The sequence below is a fragment of the Accipiter gentilis genome, chromosome 11, assembly GCF_929443795.1.
Source record: "Accipiter gentilis chromosome 11, bAccGen1.1, whole genome shotgun sequence".
NCBI classification, from domain to species: domain Eukaryota; kingdom Metazoa; phylum Chordata; class Aves; order Accipitriformes; family Accipitridae; genus Astur; species Astur gentilis.
The window spans coordinates 19,869,632-19,885,196 of record NC_064890.1 but is presented as its reverse complement, the minus strand read 5'-3'; positions in this window follow the sequence as shown (position 1 = coordinate 19,885,196).

Genomic DNA, 15,565 nt, shown 5'->3' with positions numbered 1-15,565 from the left:
CTATGAGTAGTAATACTCCCTCACCTGAAATACTTTGCCTACTTTGAGCATATCTCTTCAAGAAAGAAGTGCACTGGATAATATCAAGACAAGAGCAATGAAAATTACTAAGGACCAATCTGGAAAACATAGTGATCATGAAATACTGGAAGATGTGGGTTTGTTGAGTTTAAAGATGACTGATACAATTGTCTTCAAATACATAAATAATAAGCATAAAAGGAAGGAATCAGAAGTTCTTCAAGGAAGACAGAAAATGGGGATGATATATAATAAATACATTTGTTCATGTAAAACATAGACCACTTTGAAAGTATAAGCAACAATAGAACTATGTATATGGGAGTATATGCCATCATTAAACATTTTGTTCTTGAGCTCTTTACCTTCTGAGGTTTCTGTACTCTGGGCACAGTATTTCACAGATATGTCCTTGCCTTCCCAAGTGATAAAAGTGACAAAATGGCTAGGTCAACGTTCCAACCTTTCTTGAACAGTTTGGGGACAATCAGAAGCAACATGGTGTGAAAAGATGAACCATTATGTTTTCTGTTTCTTAATCCACTCAGTCTCATTAGAGAATTCTTAAAACATTCAGACTAAAACACCTCAGGTTCATAATATCAATCAAAATAATAAACGTGTTTTCAGAATTCAGCATAGAAGAAACTAATTCTCTTTCAGAGACTGCTGTAAAGAGTTAAGTCTTACACAGTACTAACCTCACTGGATTCAGACTGGTTTTGGTTATTAAGAGGTTGCAAGTCTTAGACTAATTATTCTGTAGTAGGTATTCTTAAATTATGTTTTAACATTTAATTCCTGAAGAGGCAGGGAAAAATTTCCTTGCGCATTTCTAGTTCATATTCACTTGAGATCAAATAGTGTAGAGCATTGTTATGTACTTAACATGTCTCTTAACATACCTTTGTGAAGACATGACTAGTGAGAGAAAATTTTGTGGTAAGTTCCTTAGCCCTGCTCAACTGGAAAAGTAAATATATGCCTGTGAGAAAATATACACTTCCAGCCACTTACTCTTCTACCAGTCATAACAAAATGACTACAAATTCAGAACAGGATTTTGAAAGAAAATAGATCCCTAATCTCTTTAACATTTCTGTGGATTTTTACTTTAGCATTGAGTAAAAGTTAAATATATGCTTAAGTAACATGTTAGCTTAAGGACTAAAAGAGGAACCCTGAGGAATTTTAGAGATGCCTCTTAGTTCATGCTATTCCTGACTATTATTTTCACTGTATTTTCATTGTAAACTGCATTTTCAGTACAAGCTACTTCACTATTTTCACTGTAAGCAAAACAAGAACTTTAAGCAGGGCAAGATTCTGTAAAAGCAAAAAGAAAAACATTGAAGTGAAAATGGTTGGCAGCTGCAAATTAAGCTCGATTTATAAAACCAAATATGCAAGACTAGCTGTCCTGGTTTCATCTGGGATAAAGTTAATTGTCTTCCTAGTAGCTGGTACAGTGCTGTGTTTTGAGTTCAGTATGAGAAGAATGTTGATAACACACTGATGTTTTCAGTTGTTGCTAAGTAGGGTTTAGTCTAAAGTCAAGGATTTTTCAGCTTCTCATACCCAACCAGCAAGAAAGCTGGAGGGGCACAAGAAGTTGGGAGGGGACACAGCCAGGGCAGCTGACCCAAACTGGCCAAAGGGGTATTCCATACTGTGTGACGTCATGCCTAGTATATATACTGGGTGGAGTGGGACTCGGTGGGGATTGCTGTTAGGGAACTGACTTGGCATCAGTCGGCAGGTGGTAAGCAACTGCATTGTGCATCATTTGTTTTTTATGTTCCAATCCCTTTATTATTATTACTGTCATTTTACTGTTGTTATTATTATCATTATTACTTTCTTCCTTTCTGTTCTACTAAACTGTTCTTACCCCAACCCATGAGTTTTACTCCACCCCCCCCCACCCCTCCCCGATTCTCTTCTTCGTCCCACTGGTGGGGGGGCAGTGAGTGAGTGAGCAGCTGCCTGGTGCTTAGTTGCTTAAAGCACAAGACTAGCTGAGAGGAAGTGCACATCCATGCAAGGTTTGAAAAGTTTATTACTTAGCTGAAATATTTTAACTACATATTCCAGCCTTCAAGAACATTAAAACACCAGAATAAGTATACTGCCTATAAAAAGGTATATGTTTTTCAATGTACTGACAAAAAGGTGGCTGTGCAAAAGAGTATAATGTACCTTAACTCTATATTCAGCATTTAGGATGTGTTAAGTCAAAAACCCAATACAGCATTATTGACAAGCATTCTATGATCTAAATTTAGTGGCTAACTGATTTTTAAATTAACTAGATGAACTGTATAAAGCAAATGATCTCATACCTCATGATAGATGTGTTTAATTCCTTTTAGATATGAAAATTAGATATGAAAAGGTCATAGAAATGCTTAAACATAGTATAATCACATAATTAATTCAGATAATTCAGATCATTGAGTGATTAAAATTCATGCTAGTGACACCTGATTAAAATAAGTATTTTTTGATCCCTACATAATTGCCTGTTATGGTGAAACAACTAGCTGAGTGAATGAGGGGAGAGCTGCGGGTATGATCTGCCTTGATTTTTTTAGCAAAGCATTTAATCTGGTCTCTCACACAGTTTCCTTGCTAATGAGCTGCTAAAATAGGGACTGGACAAATGAATAGCAAAATTGATGGAAAAGTGACTAAATTTCTCAGCTCAAAGTGTGGTGGTAGTTAGTGGCTCAAAATCAGACAAGTGGAGTTCCTTGGCTCAGTACTGTCTCCAATATGGTTAAATATCTTTATGATCAATCTGGATGTATGATTGACACACTCAACAAGTCTGTAGGTGACATCAAATTGGGAAGCATAGGTAAGGGCTGGGGAGCGGAGTCACCACTCAGAGTGATCTAAGCAGGCTGGAAGACAGACTAGCAAGAATTGCATAAGGTTTAACAAAAATAGATGTGAAGTCCTGCATCTGAGACAGAATAATTATAAAACTCCGTAACTATAGGCTACAGACTGATGGCTGAGAAGCAGCTCTGATAAAAAGGCCCTGGGATTCCTGGGGGACAGTAAGCTCAACATGAGCCAGCAGCATGCCCTGGCAGCAAGGAAGGGCAACAATTTCAGAAAGTGTGTACCAGCAAACTGTGGGATATGATTATTCAACACTACTTGGCACGTGGTACGCTATGCCTGGAGAAGTAAACTGTTCTGATCCTCCTAGTTTAAGAAACACTGATAAATACATAGGGTCTAGCAGAGGACTACCAAGATGATGAGATGGCTTGGGAACTTGACTTATGATGAAAAAAGTTGAAGGAACTGCATCTGTTCAGCCTTGAGAACAAAAGATTCAGGACTGGTGGGGGTGGGGGGAACCAGTCACAATCTTTCATTAAGTAAAAGGTAGTTAACAGAGAAGATGGATGAGTATCTTCACAAGGATACACAGTGACAGGACAAGAAGCAACTGGTACAAGTTGCCTTGGGGGAAATTCTGTATAATTTGTAATAAATGCTTCACTGTGAGAACAATTAATCATTGGCATATGTTGCTTGGAGAAGCAATGGAACCTCTCTCACCAGAAACACTCAAGACTCAGCCTGACAAGGTGCTGGAACAGGGCCCTGGAAAACCTAACCTGAGGCCTTGCATTCAACAGAAGGTTGGACCGGATAAGCTCTGGAAGTCTATTCCAGCCTAGATTTTTCTATGGTTCTATGATTCTACAATTAATTATATCCACAAATACCTGTTTTCAGGTGGTGTTGGTTTAAAGATTCTCAGGGAAGTACTTTTTTGTTTGTTTGTTTGTTTTTTGGTTTTCCCCTTATAAAAGCAAAGGTACTTTATCAAATCCCTTGGAGGATATTGATAGACATATTTAATAGATTTATCTTAGCTTAAAATGCACTAAATACATTCAATACTTGAAATATTATGAGGTAGAATATATAAATTTCCATTAATATATCCCTCAGTGTCTTATGAAAAGGCCAATTTTATTAAAAAAAAAAAGCAAATCTGTTCTATTTGTCACATAAAATTTATGACATTACATTAAGTTCTACCTGATGAATAAGTCATTTCCAATGGTTTCTACCCTTCTCTATACACAAACATGATTATTTTTCTGATACATACAACCACACTGATCTAGAAGTTAACACAAATTCGTTTGGTCCTTAGCGCTAAGTGGAATTTAAAATTGTCTACTATGAATTACAAGGTGCAATAATTTACCCAAAACTTATTATCAAAGTTCTAAGATACAAAACAATAACTTCCGCTTTGCAAGGACTGTGTCTAAGTTATTGCAAATGCAATCTAATAACAATACTGTAAGAAGCAGTGATCTATCTCATATAGCCTGGAAAATAGCTTTTGAATGCAATTTCATAATAGAGTCACAGATTTAATTTTGTAGGAAACTCTGGAGATCATCTAGTTTAAACTCTTACTTAAAGCAGGACCTGTTTGCCTAGGTCAGGTTGCTCAGGTCCAGTCAATATTTAAGTATCTCCAAGGATGGGATTCCACACCTTTGCTTGGCAATCTGTTCCAGTGTTTGACCACCTTCATTGTGATTTCTTTATCTATAGTTGGAATTTCCCTTTTTGCAGCTTGTGCTTTTGCATCTTTTCCTGTCATTGCACATCCAAGAAAAGTCTGTTTGAAGACAGCAAAAATGTTTTTTTTTTTTACCTCCATCAAAACATCCAGCAGTCAGTACATCTGAATCAATGATTTTAAAAAATGTGTATGTTTAATGCCTGATTAAGATTTCTGTATTGGGTGCCCCTGTCCAGGTGTTCATAGTGAGGGAGATGCAGGGGTGGTCTCTCTGAGAGGAGGCCAGGGGCTGCCCCATGCCAGACACAGTCAGTTCCAGCTGGCTCCAAAGATACCCACCACAGGACACAGATAAGCCTGTCAGCCAAGTTGGTGGCCCCTCTGTGATAATGTATTTATAAAGGGTAAAAAACACTGCACAGCACCTGTGAGAGAATGAGAAAAGTGTCAGACAAACAGACCTGCAGACCCCCAGGTCAGTGCAGAAGGAGGGGGAGGAGATGCTCCAGGCGCCAGAGCAGAGATTCCCCTGCAGCCCATGGTGAAGACCCTGGTGAGGCAGGCTGTCCCCCTGCAGCCCAGGGAGGTCCACAGTGGAGCACATCTCCACCTGCAGCCCGGGGAGGATCCCACATTGCAGCAGGTGGAAAAGCCCTGAAAGAAGCTGCACCCCATGGAGTGCCTGCGCAGGAGCAGCTTCCTGGCAGGATCTGCAGCCTATGGGGGAACCATGCTGGGGCTGTCCATTACTGAAGGAGTGTACCTCATGGAGAGGACACATGCTGGAGCAGTTTGTGAAGGACTGTATCCCATGGGAGGGATTCCATGCTGGAGCAGGTCAACACTGTGAGGAGGAAAAAGCACAGAGATGAAGTGTTATGAACTGACTCCAAAGCCCGTCTTCCATCCACATTGCACCACTCCCAAAGTGGGAAGAAGAATCAGGAATGAAGGAGTGAAGTTGAGCCTCAGAATCTAAAGGTTGGGATAGGTGTATTTTTAATTTTGTCTTTTTTCCTTACCATCCTGCTTTATTTTTAATTGGCAAGAAATGAAAGTAATCTTCCCTAAGTTTAGTCTGTGACAGTAACTGGTAAGTGATCTTTTTCTCAACCCAAGAGTTTTCCATCGTAGTTTCTCCCCCTGTGCTGTTGAAGAGGGGGAATGAGAGAGTGGCTGTGTGGCAGTCTAGCAACAAGCCAATGTTAACTCACCACAATTTCTTAGCTAGATTTCTTCTTTATAAAACCAAATAATAAATTACTGATATGTGGGTTTTGTTTTTTTTTTAATTTTACTGTTCATTGCATGTGCATTACTACAAATTATTCCACCACCACCTTAAGGTCAAAACACATTAAGTAGAATAGTCACATTAACAATACCTGTAAATTAATTTGGGGGCTGTGGGGTTCTTTTTTTCTAGCATACTATGCAATCATACAAGGGTACACTTAGGAAACTTTTTTGTGTTGATAACCACCATTGTTTTGCCACTGAGAAAAAGTTCAATTTATCAACAGCCTTCATAAATAAATAAACTATTTTTAAGCTTGTTGTGGCCTTGGAAAATATCAACACCAGCTTCTTCTGTCTTTTCATAACCTCACAGCTAATAGAAGTCCAGCTGGGGATGCACTTTAATTTGGTATATCAGCTCCAAAATACACCGAGTCACAATTTTGTTGTAAGTCACAGGTTCCTTAAAAAGGTAACCTGCAGGAACTGTTTTAAGTGTACTTAATATTTATGAAAAGGGTAGTGGGCCAAAACGGTCAGTTTTGCTTGTTTTCCATTTTAGCATCAGATTAACTTAAGGTTGAAAAATTAGTTTGTTTGTTTGGTTTTTTTTTTTCAAATTGGAGATTTGAGTTATTGATTATAAAGTAGGGAACAAACTGGGGAAGGTATAAAATGGTAAACAAACTGGAAATTGACAATCTATCTAGCAATTGCCTTATGTTTGTGAAGTTACCTTGGAAAGATGCTTTTCGATTCACACTCTTTCATTTCTTCAACATTGACACTGTCTTATTTTTATTTATTTATATCCTTGTTTGCCAGTTTTTTTCTTTCCAGTAGGAATTAAGTTTCAATGATTTACATATCTTATCCCAAATATATCTACTCTGATTCACTTTGTTGTTTCGGCCTCCCCTCTCTGTCTTTTCTTTATCTCTTGTGTTGATCTTTTCCCCAAACCTTTTTAATGTAAATGAAACATTCAGTACTTGGCCTTAGGGCTGATTCATTGTAAATTAAGCATTCTGTTTTATCAGGGGATAAGGGAGGAATGATATACTATTTTCAAGACTGTTACAGTATTTTAAAAATCCTGTATCATAGGAAGTATTTACTTTACATAGATATTCTGCAATTCAGAGTCTCCATAACACATTCACTTTTCCACTGAGATTTTATACTATCTATTAATAACATGCATGAGAAATACTAGTTTCAGAAGACTCCTTCTAAATGCTCTCTCCTGTTTCTGCTTCCTTTTTGGTCCTTTTCCTTTGTACAAGTTTTACCACCCCCCCAAAAAAACCCCAACTAACTAACAAACAAAAAGTCATCAAAATTAAATATTCCCTGATGTCTTTCTGAAGCAGAATTTCCCCCTTTACATTATTTCCCCACTCATATAATTGAGTTATAGGAAGGGCATTGTTATAGTAGCTTAAACGGAATCCATTGTATAGTCTCTTCCTAGCTCAAATGAAATCCATTTTATAGCATTAAAAGTAAGACTTGCTAATAAAGCCTTAGGCCACAAGCAGTGAATTTATGCTGAACTTACACTTAGTAACATGAAGGGAGGCTCCAAGAAGGTGCATCCTGTGAAAAATAAGGTAGCCACATCTGTCAGCAGAAGCTGCATCCTTGAGATAAGAAATGGACCGTCCTGCCTGGAGGCAGAGAAAGGATCCAATGAGGAACTAGAAAACCTCAGACCCAAATATTACTATTGGATTGAACCACTGTGTGAGGGAAGTGTAACTTGGATTGTAAGGATATAATTGCCTCGAGATTTCTTTGTTCAGCGTCCCTCTCTGGAGGCACTCAGCTTGAGCTGTCCTACACTACTGTACCACCAAAATAAATTCATCTGATGTATGTCATGTTGGAGACTCTGCTTTAGGAAACCTAGGGTCGAGCCTCAGGGAAGAGGAAGCACCAGAGGGTGAGCATGTGTGTGGCTCCTTGAATGATGTGTGAATGCTTTGGCAGTGGCCTCTCCCTTAGTAGGTATGATCTTAAAACACTGAAACACAACTCTAAGTAATAGAGGCAAACATAAGTAAGATAGTCCTAAGTATTCGACCAATTTCCCTTTTTAACTCATTTACTTTTCACAGACTTTAGTCCTTGACTTGACTATCACCAACCCCACTCAACCTTAAGAACAATGACTGGCAAGTGCTTTGTTGCAGGTATGCTGCTAGTTCTGAGAAAGAGGTACTTGCATGGTTTTTACTGGAAACATCTCTACCTAATTTAGTTATTTATCTTTATTTGACTCTGATCATGTAATAATGCCTATAAGTAAAACCAACAATACTATTTCATCCTCCCCACAAAACTTTTTGGAAAGGTCTTCCTACCTCTATCTTTTCAGAGAGACAGTATATTATGTTTTGCCACAAAACATAAGATGAGAAAAGCTTTCAAAAGAAAATATTACTTCTCTGAGTTTTTTCTACATCATGTAGTAAATTCTCCTCCCTGAAGTCCCTATCTGTACAATAACAAGACTTGAGTCAGTTGGCTAAACACAAGCATTGGAGAAACTGACATGCCCTAGGATACCCAAGGGCACCTGATCAGGGCTCGCAAAAATGGGGTTTACACAAAACCCACCCTTTTCTGGATGGCAGAAAAGGACAAACCAGATAGGGTATCCTTGGGCAAGCCCATGTAGCAGTAGACATCTACATTCAGGCAAGTCAGTCTGCTCCTTATTGTCACCTCTCACTGAAGTAGAAAGTTAAACGTGGAATTTATCCTATGCATCTTACAGAATTCTTACTCCTTCACAGCAAAAAAAGAATTAAGAACTAAGCAGGTAGTCAGAATAATTTTTATGTCTATGTAAAATTAAAAACAATTAAAAGGTTTTTCTTTTTTTTAAGACAAGCTCAAAAAATACTATAATCACAATGCAATTTCATTCTTCTTCTCCAAGATTTCATTCATCTATTCCCCACCTACATCAAAAGTCAATAGTGTGAAATCAGTGAATAATTTTAGATTTGGTATGAAGAGACAACAAAGAAGTGTGACTTAGAGGTTCAAATACATTTTTAAAGAAAACTTAATGTGTGTCATTCTTTACTTTGACCCTAAGCCTTGAATTTTAAGATCTTGCCTTCTTAAATTCCAGTTACTTTCACAGAACTACATAGGTCTTTATCCATTTTCCAGCAGTTTTCAAGAGGCTTTTTTGGGTTATTTTTGGGGTACAATCTAAAGTTCACTGAAACAAGTGTGCCTTAAATTTTTTTGAGATAGCAAATACTGCAGAAAAAAACCCCCAAAACAGTTCTGTTTAAGTTTGCTTTAGTGTCTTGCACACATTTTTTTCTGTAATTCAAAATCAATACACAAATCAGTAAAAATTTATCCTTTCCATGTATCTATGTTGGTATTTCACCTGAGATATACTTAGTCCAAGATGGAGACTGACTTCATGTACATTCTTCTTTGTTTCTTTGTTCCTTGCAGAGAAAGTTCTCTGTATGCACCTCTATTCCTCCTGTAGCTCTAGAAACTCTTGAAAGTCCCATCTTGATAGATGTAGAATGTGTTATTCTTATGAACATCATAACCAGTTCTTAGGTCTGTTCTCTTTATCTGGCCAACATTTTCTCCATACATTTTAACACTTCAATAGTATCAATAAAAATATTTCTAGTGTATCAGTACTGGGTCTAAACGTATCTGTTTCAAGCCATACAGAATAACTTCACAATAATTCTGATCTCAGAAAGCACTGGAAGCATTTTTTTTTTTACTTTAACTTCAGCCAAACTGCTTATCAGAAATTTGTCTAGATAGAAATATCTTTGCAATCAGGGATTTTGGCTATGTTCCATGTAAAATTGTCTCTTCAGTCCTTTTCTTTAATTCTTACTGTTTTGCTACATAATATGTTATGTCTCCATGGCTTCGAGGGATATTAAAAAATAAGGGGAGGGGGAACAACACAGGAAAAAACCCACAAAAGACCACAAGAAAATTGAAGGAGTACAATATAGGATGACCTACAGTAGAAACCTCTGATTGTTAGTTTGGTATGGATTGAATCTACCCATCGTTGTAAAGATAGCTTCGTAGGGAAATATCTTTTTTTCACTTTGATAGTGTGGTTAGGGGAACAGGACTTACATTTAACCTTTTTTTAAAAGAAACAGTTAGACATTTATCTGGCTGAGAGACTGTGTTAAATTGCACAGGTTCTGACTTACACAAACAACACACCAACCCCTCAAAACCAGAAATTTAAAAACATATGTACAATGTCCTCATCTACTTGCTGGCTAAAAACTGGTGGATCCCAGCAGTGTAGGAGTTATTTATCTAATTATATTCAAAGTATTTCTATATAATCAAAATCCAAGATAGAATCTTTGTGTGAAAACAGCAAAGGAAATTGTTTTGAACTCAGCAGCTTAATGACCCTGGTTTATAATTGCTCTTTCACCTCTCCAAAATATTTCTTTTCGCTAAGCCTTTTTGGTTTTGCCTTTTTTTTTTCCCCTCCCCACTTAAAGACAATACAAATTAAACCAAAAAGTGGAGAAGCTATTTCTTAAAGTTCAAAATTATTTCATGGTAAAATATACTAATGTGCGGTATATTTCCCTCACTTTTTGGATATGCATTGCATGATGAAGGAATTTGATCCTTGTGAACATTAAGACTCTAAAACATTTGCTGGACAAGAAACATTATTTTTTAATATTTTTATTTACATTACCTTTACTAAGCCAGGTTTCACATTTCATGCCTTAGTGGTTTTGAAGTTGTTTATTGCTCTATTTTTCTTATCACTAGGGAACATGTTGAGAATTCCCATCCCTTATCTGTCTTCAAGGACTTGTGTACTGGACTTGTGTAATTTTTTTACAGAGGATAAAATGCCTTTGTTTCACACCACCAGAGAGCACTGTTGGATCGTTAAGATTTGGCGCTTTTTTCCTAGACATTAACTAAAGTAATGAGAACCAGAAAGACAAATAAAACTTTGCTAAATATTCTTTCTTTCTTACCACATGACAAATGTCACCAGCACGTAAGGTGTAATAAATCAATTGGGGTTTTTGCGTTTATAGTTCTGCATTCTTTCAACATTCTTCTCCTTCGAATAAATGAAAAGACCAGTGTTCCCAAGGTTGCAATTAGTGATACAGTTTGTACCATCTACTTTCATAAATTTTATTTTACTCACCAGTCCAGTGGCACAGCTGTGAGCTATATCACAGGACAACTGTGAAGACCACTTCTGGTTCCTCATTCTGGGAAAAAGAAAAAACAGCCCTTAATGCCTCAGTAAATAACATGACAAGAAGTTGAAGACCATGTTGCAAAAATACCTTGCCACTGTGCCAATCAACACACTCTAGCAGAAGCCATCTATTCTTTCAACTTTACAGGTGATTAATGCAACAATTGTGGCAAAGATCAAGGAAATTGCATTCAGCTAGAAAAAAAAAAAAGGCATCTTCAATGAATGAAGAAGAGGGTGGTAGCTTGGTCTTCTCACTCAACTTTCCACCAAAACCAAGAACTACAATGAAAAATCCATATCTTTGGTAGGTTAGAAAGTCATTCTGCATGTAGGTATATGCATGTGTGCCTATATGTGTGCTATATACACATGTATATAGCCTTGCATAAAATGCACGTACATATAACATGCTAATATCTTTAAAAACCTCTTAATTTTGCAAGGAAGCTAAGCACCTCTCTCTATGCAGGTGTTTAAATGAAGCTTTACACTAAATTGACCAAGCATAGGTTTGACGCTTGTTTTGTAATTCAAAAAGTAACCATTAAATGAACCACTAAAACTATTTAACCACTTGGTACCTCACAGTTTTAGAATTTAGGTTTTAAAGACATTTTAAGGTACTGTTTAGGATTTTTAAAAGACAGGAGAATCTAAGATTATTTAAGGTCCTAACTTCTACTTAGATTCCAAACTTCCCATTTAAATTTAGGTGTCTACATGCATTTTTATTTTGAAGCTTGGTGATGAAAAATGTTGGAGAATTTGAAATGAACTTACTTTGATTAACTAATTATGAGATTTCTAGTCTAAGTATATAAAAATAAAATTTATAGAAAAGCTTCTATAAAATTAAATGTGTTCTAAAAAAAAAAAAAAAAACCATGTCCTCTGGAAAGATACATCTCATAATCTTCTTGCACCTAAACTTAATAACATGTTTATTGAACTGAGGAGTATTTTGTGAGAATTCTACTTTCTTATGGCATTAAGAGAAGACAGTTAAACTAAAATGAACAGTAACTAATGTCTTTATTCCACCCTTGATTATATCTTACTTTTCTAGCTTTCATTTTAATATAAGGAAATTATTCTGAAATTATGATGTAATGATGCAGTGTTAACTAGAATTTTCTCATCACACTGAGGCCTGGATATTAAAATGCATAACTATCAGTTTTACTGATTATTTCTAAATACAATGCAAAAACATCCTTCAGTGTTTCTGAAATGCAGGGTTAAACTGTCTTTTCCTTTTGATGCATCTGCAAAGTAAGCATTTTTCCTTCCCATCGTTATAAAAATCTACCCTATAATAATCTTTCTCCTGTTATCCACAACTAAGTTGATACAGACTATACTGAAATTATCTGAGATTTTCCATTGGCTCAGAGATGATGACATAAAATGCTTGTTTCCACAACATTAATTCTTGTCCTTCTCCTCCAGGCTTTTACTCAGATAAAATGTGCATTGAAATTTTTGCTTCGGTAAGGACTTCAAAATATCTATGTATTCAAATGAGAAACAGGACAAATGTGATAATCTCCTTAACCTGTTTTCTTGATTATTGCATTCTTCTGCTATTGCGGTTTTTTCATATCTGTATCATACATTATTTATATGTAAAGTTTATTCTTATGCTTTAAAAATAAATAAAACTCACAAAATTGAAAAATATTGTCTGTAAATAACACTTCGGTATCATGTAATTTTTTTATAACTTTAACAGCTTTATAAAGATATTTTAATGGGAACAATTGAGGACTTGGAACAGGGGCAAAAGGAATAAAAAAGGGGGGGGAGTTCTTTTTTTTCCTTAAATACCTTGATCTTCTGCTTATTTATTAACCACTTTTAGACCCTCTATATGTTGTAACTGTATTGCTTCATGATATTAATTCAGTGTCAGGGTTGATGTTGTGATTTCATGCAATTTATATGTAATTGAGAAACTTAGTTCAAAGTAATCTTGACTGTTAGTGTCTATATGTAATCCAACTTGAGAAACATTTGCTGTAAATCAAAGATCAAAAAATGACTGAATTATCAACTAGAGAAGGAAAGAAGAAACAAGCAGAAAATCTTATTTTGTGACTCAGGGACTAATGTGAATCTTGAAAAACTTGTGTGCAGTCACTGATTACAATATAAATCTCTAGGATGACCTTGAACTAATTATTTAGGGTCAGATTTTTAAAAGGACTTTATATAACAACAACAACAACTTGGAATATTTTTAAACCATGTAGGAGATCATTTTGCAAAATGGACAAATAGAAAGACTATAGCAGAAATAGTTTGGTGTCCAGTAATAAATGAAGGCAAATAAACTTGCACTGACAGCAAGTTAGTTGCAGAAGACTAATAAAAGAATGAAAAAAAAAAAAAAATGTTAACCAGAAGTTTGTTTATGTTTCATGCTTCATTTTAATTCAAATTGGGAGTCAGCATACCTTTTCTAACTGTGAAGGTGACTAAACACTGAAATAATGTACCCAAGGAAGGTGTGGATTCTTCATCGTTTGACATCTTATAAAGGAGACTGAATACCTCTCGAGAAGACATATTTTAATTCAAATGCAGGGTTTTTTATGTCCATACTGCTTTATTTGCTCGGTATTATTGTCATGGTTTAAGCTCAGATAACAACAAAGCACCACGAAGCCCCTCGCTCACTCCTCCCCGTGGCTCCGGTGGGATAAGGAAGAGAAAATATAAAGAAAAGCTCGTGGGTCGAGACAAGGACAGGGAGGGATCACTCAGTTATGGTCACAGGCAAAAGACTGACTCAATTTGGCAGGGGGGGGACACGACAAAAAACAAAAATGAATTTAATTTACAACAAATCAAAACAAGGATAATGAGAAGTAAACCCAAATCTTAAAACACCTTCCCCCCAGCCCTCCCTCCTGCCCGGCTCAAGCCCACTCCTGGTTCTCAGTCCCTCCTCCCCCCGGCAGCACAGGAGGATGGGGAATGTGGGTTGGGGTCAGTTCCTCACAGGTTGTCTCTGCCGCTCCTTCCTCCTCAGGAGGAGGACTCCTCACTCCTCCCCTGCTCCACCGTGGGGTCTGTCCCATGGGTGACAGTCCTTCACCAACTTCTCCAACGTGAGTCCTTCCCGCTGGCCAATCTTCAGTCACAGACCCCAGTGCAGGCTTTCCCATGGAGTCGTGGCCATCCTGGGGGGCATCCCTCCCCCTGCTCCGGCGTGGGCTCCTCTCTCCCCGGGCTGCAGGTGGGCACCTGCTCCCCCGCTGCCCTCCGTGGGCTGGGGGGGGACAGCCTGCCATCTTGTCTCCCCGCGGGCTGCGGGGGCATCAGCCTCCTCCTCCCCTTCCTCACTGCCCTGGTCTCTGCAGAGGGGTTCCTCTCCTCTCCCACCCCGCCCCCCTCTCTGCTGCAGGTTCCCCCTCTTCACTCTGTTCAGGTGTTACCGCCGTCGCTGGCGGGCTCGGCCTGGGCCAGAGCCGGGGCCCACTCCCAGCCGGGGAAGAACCTTCTGGCAGCTTCTCACAGCAGCCCGCCCCACCGCCTCTCCTCTGCTACCAAAACCCTGCCACACAAACCCAAAATAATTATACACATTATCTAATATCAAAGTTTAACCCAGATAATGTCAGGATTCCTATCCTTAAAATCTCTGTGACTGCCATAGGGTAACAGGTGAAGTAGCGGCAATATAAATGTTACAAATTTGTTTATAACTGTTCTTCAAAAGATTCCACTGTCCACCTCTTTCCAGATTAATTGTAAAAGTGTAAACAGAGAGTTTGAGGTTAATAGGAATGTTGGTCAAAGTTTGAAGGACACCATTTATTTTTGTGACGTAAGAAAAAAAAAAAGCTTGCTTCATCACAATTCTTCAGAAACCACACCCAACTGTGTTCAGAAGTTCAAATCAGTAGTCCTATTTTATTTAAACAACATCACCTCCTACACCGCAGCTGCCATGACTCTTAAGTCTAGTAAGCCATTTTCACTAGATGACAGTAGTCTTTACAAGTATGTCCCACTGCTGTGAAGCTAATTCTAAAGACAACTCACATCCTCTGACAAGAATTATTCAATCTGTTAAATTAATGGGCTATGTTTTAAAAGAGTTCAAATCTAAGAACCAAGGACCTTCTGCCATAGGCTATTCTACCATCTCCTTTTTCCCCATGTGCGATTACACCACCTCTTATGTTAGTAACTCATGTTTTAATATCCTCCCCTAGTAACTAATGACTTTTTCTAGTAAGGTTCCAACACTGTACTGTTACAGTTGCCTGTGGGATTCAAAAGTTTTTGTTATAACTTTTCCCATTCTGAAAATCCTTTTTCAGTAATGGCATTGACATGAAAATTTCCTACACATCACTTGTGAAAATCAAGTATTAAAAAGAATCTTTGTAAGTGCAATCATATTTTAATCCAAAACCATTATTAGTAAAGCTCTTTAATCAAAACTTTCACAA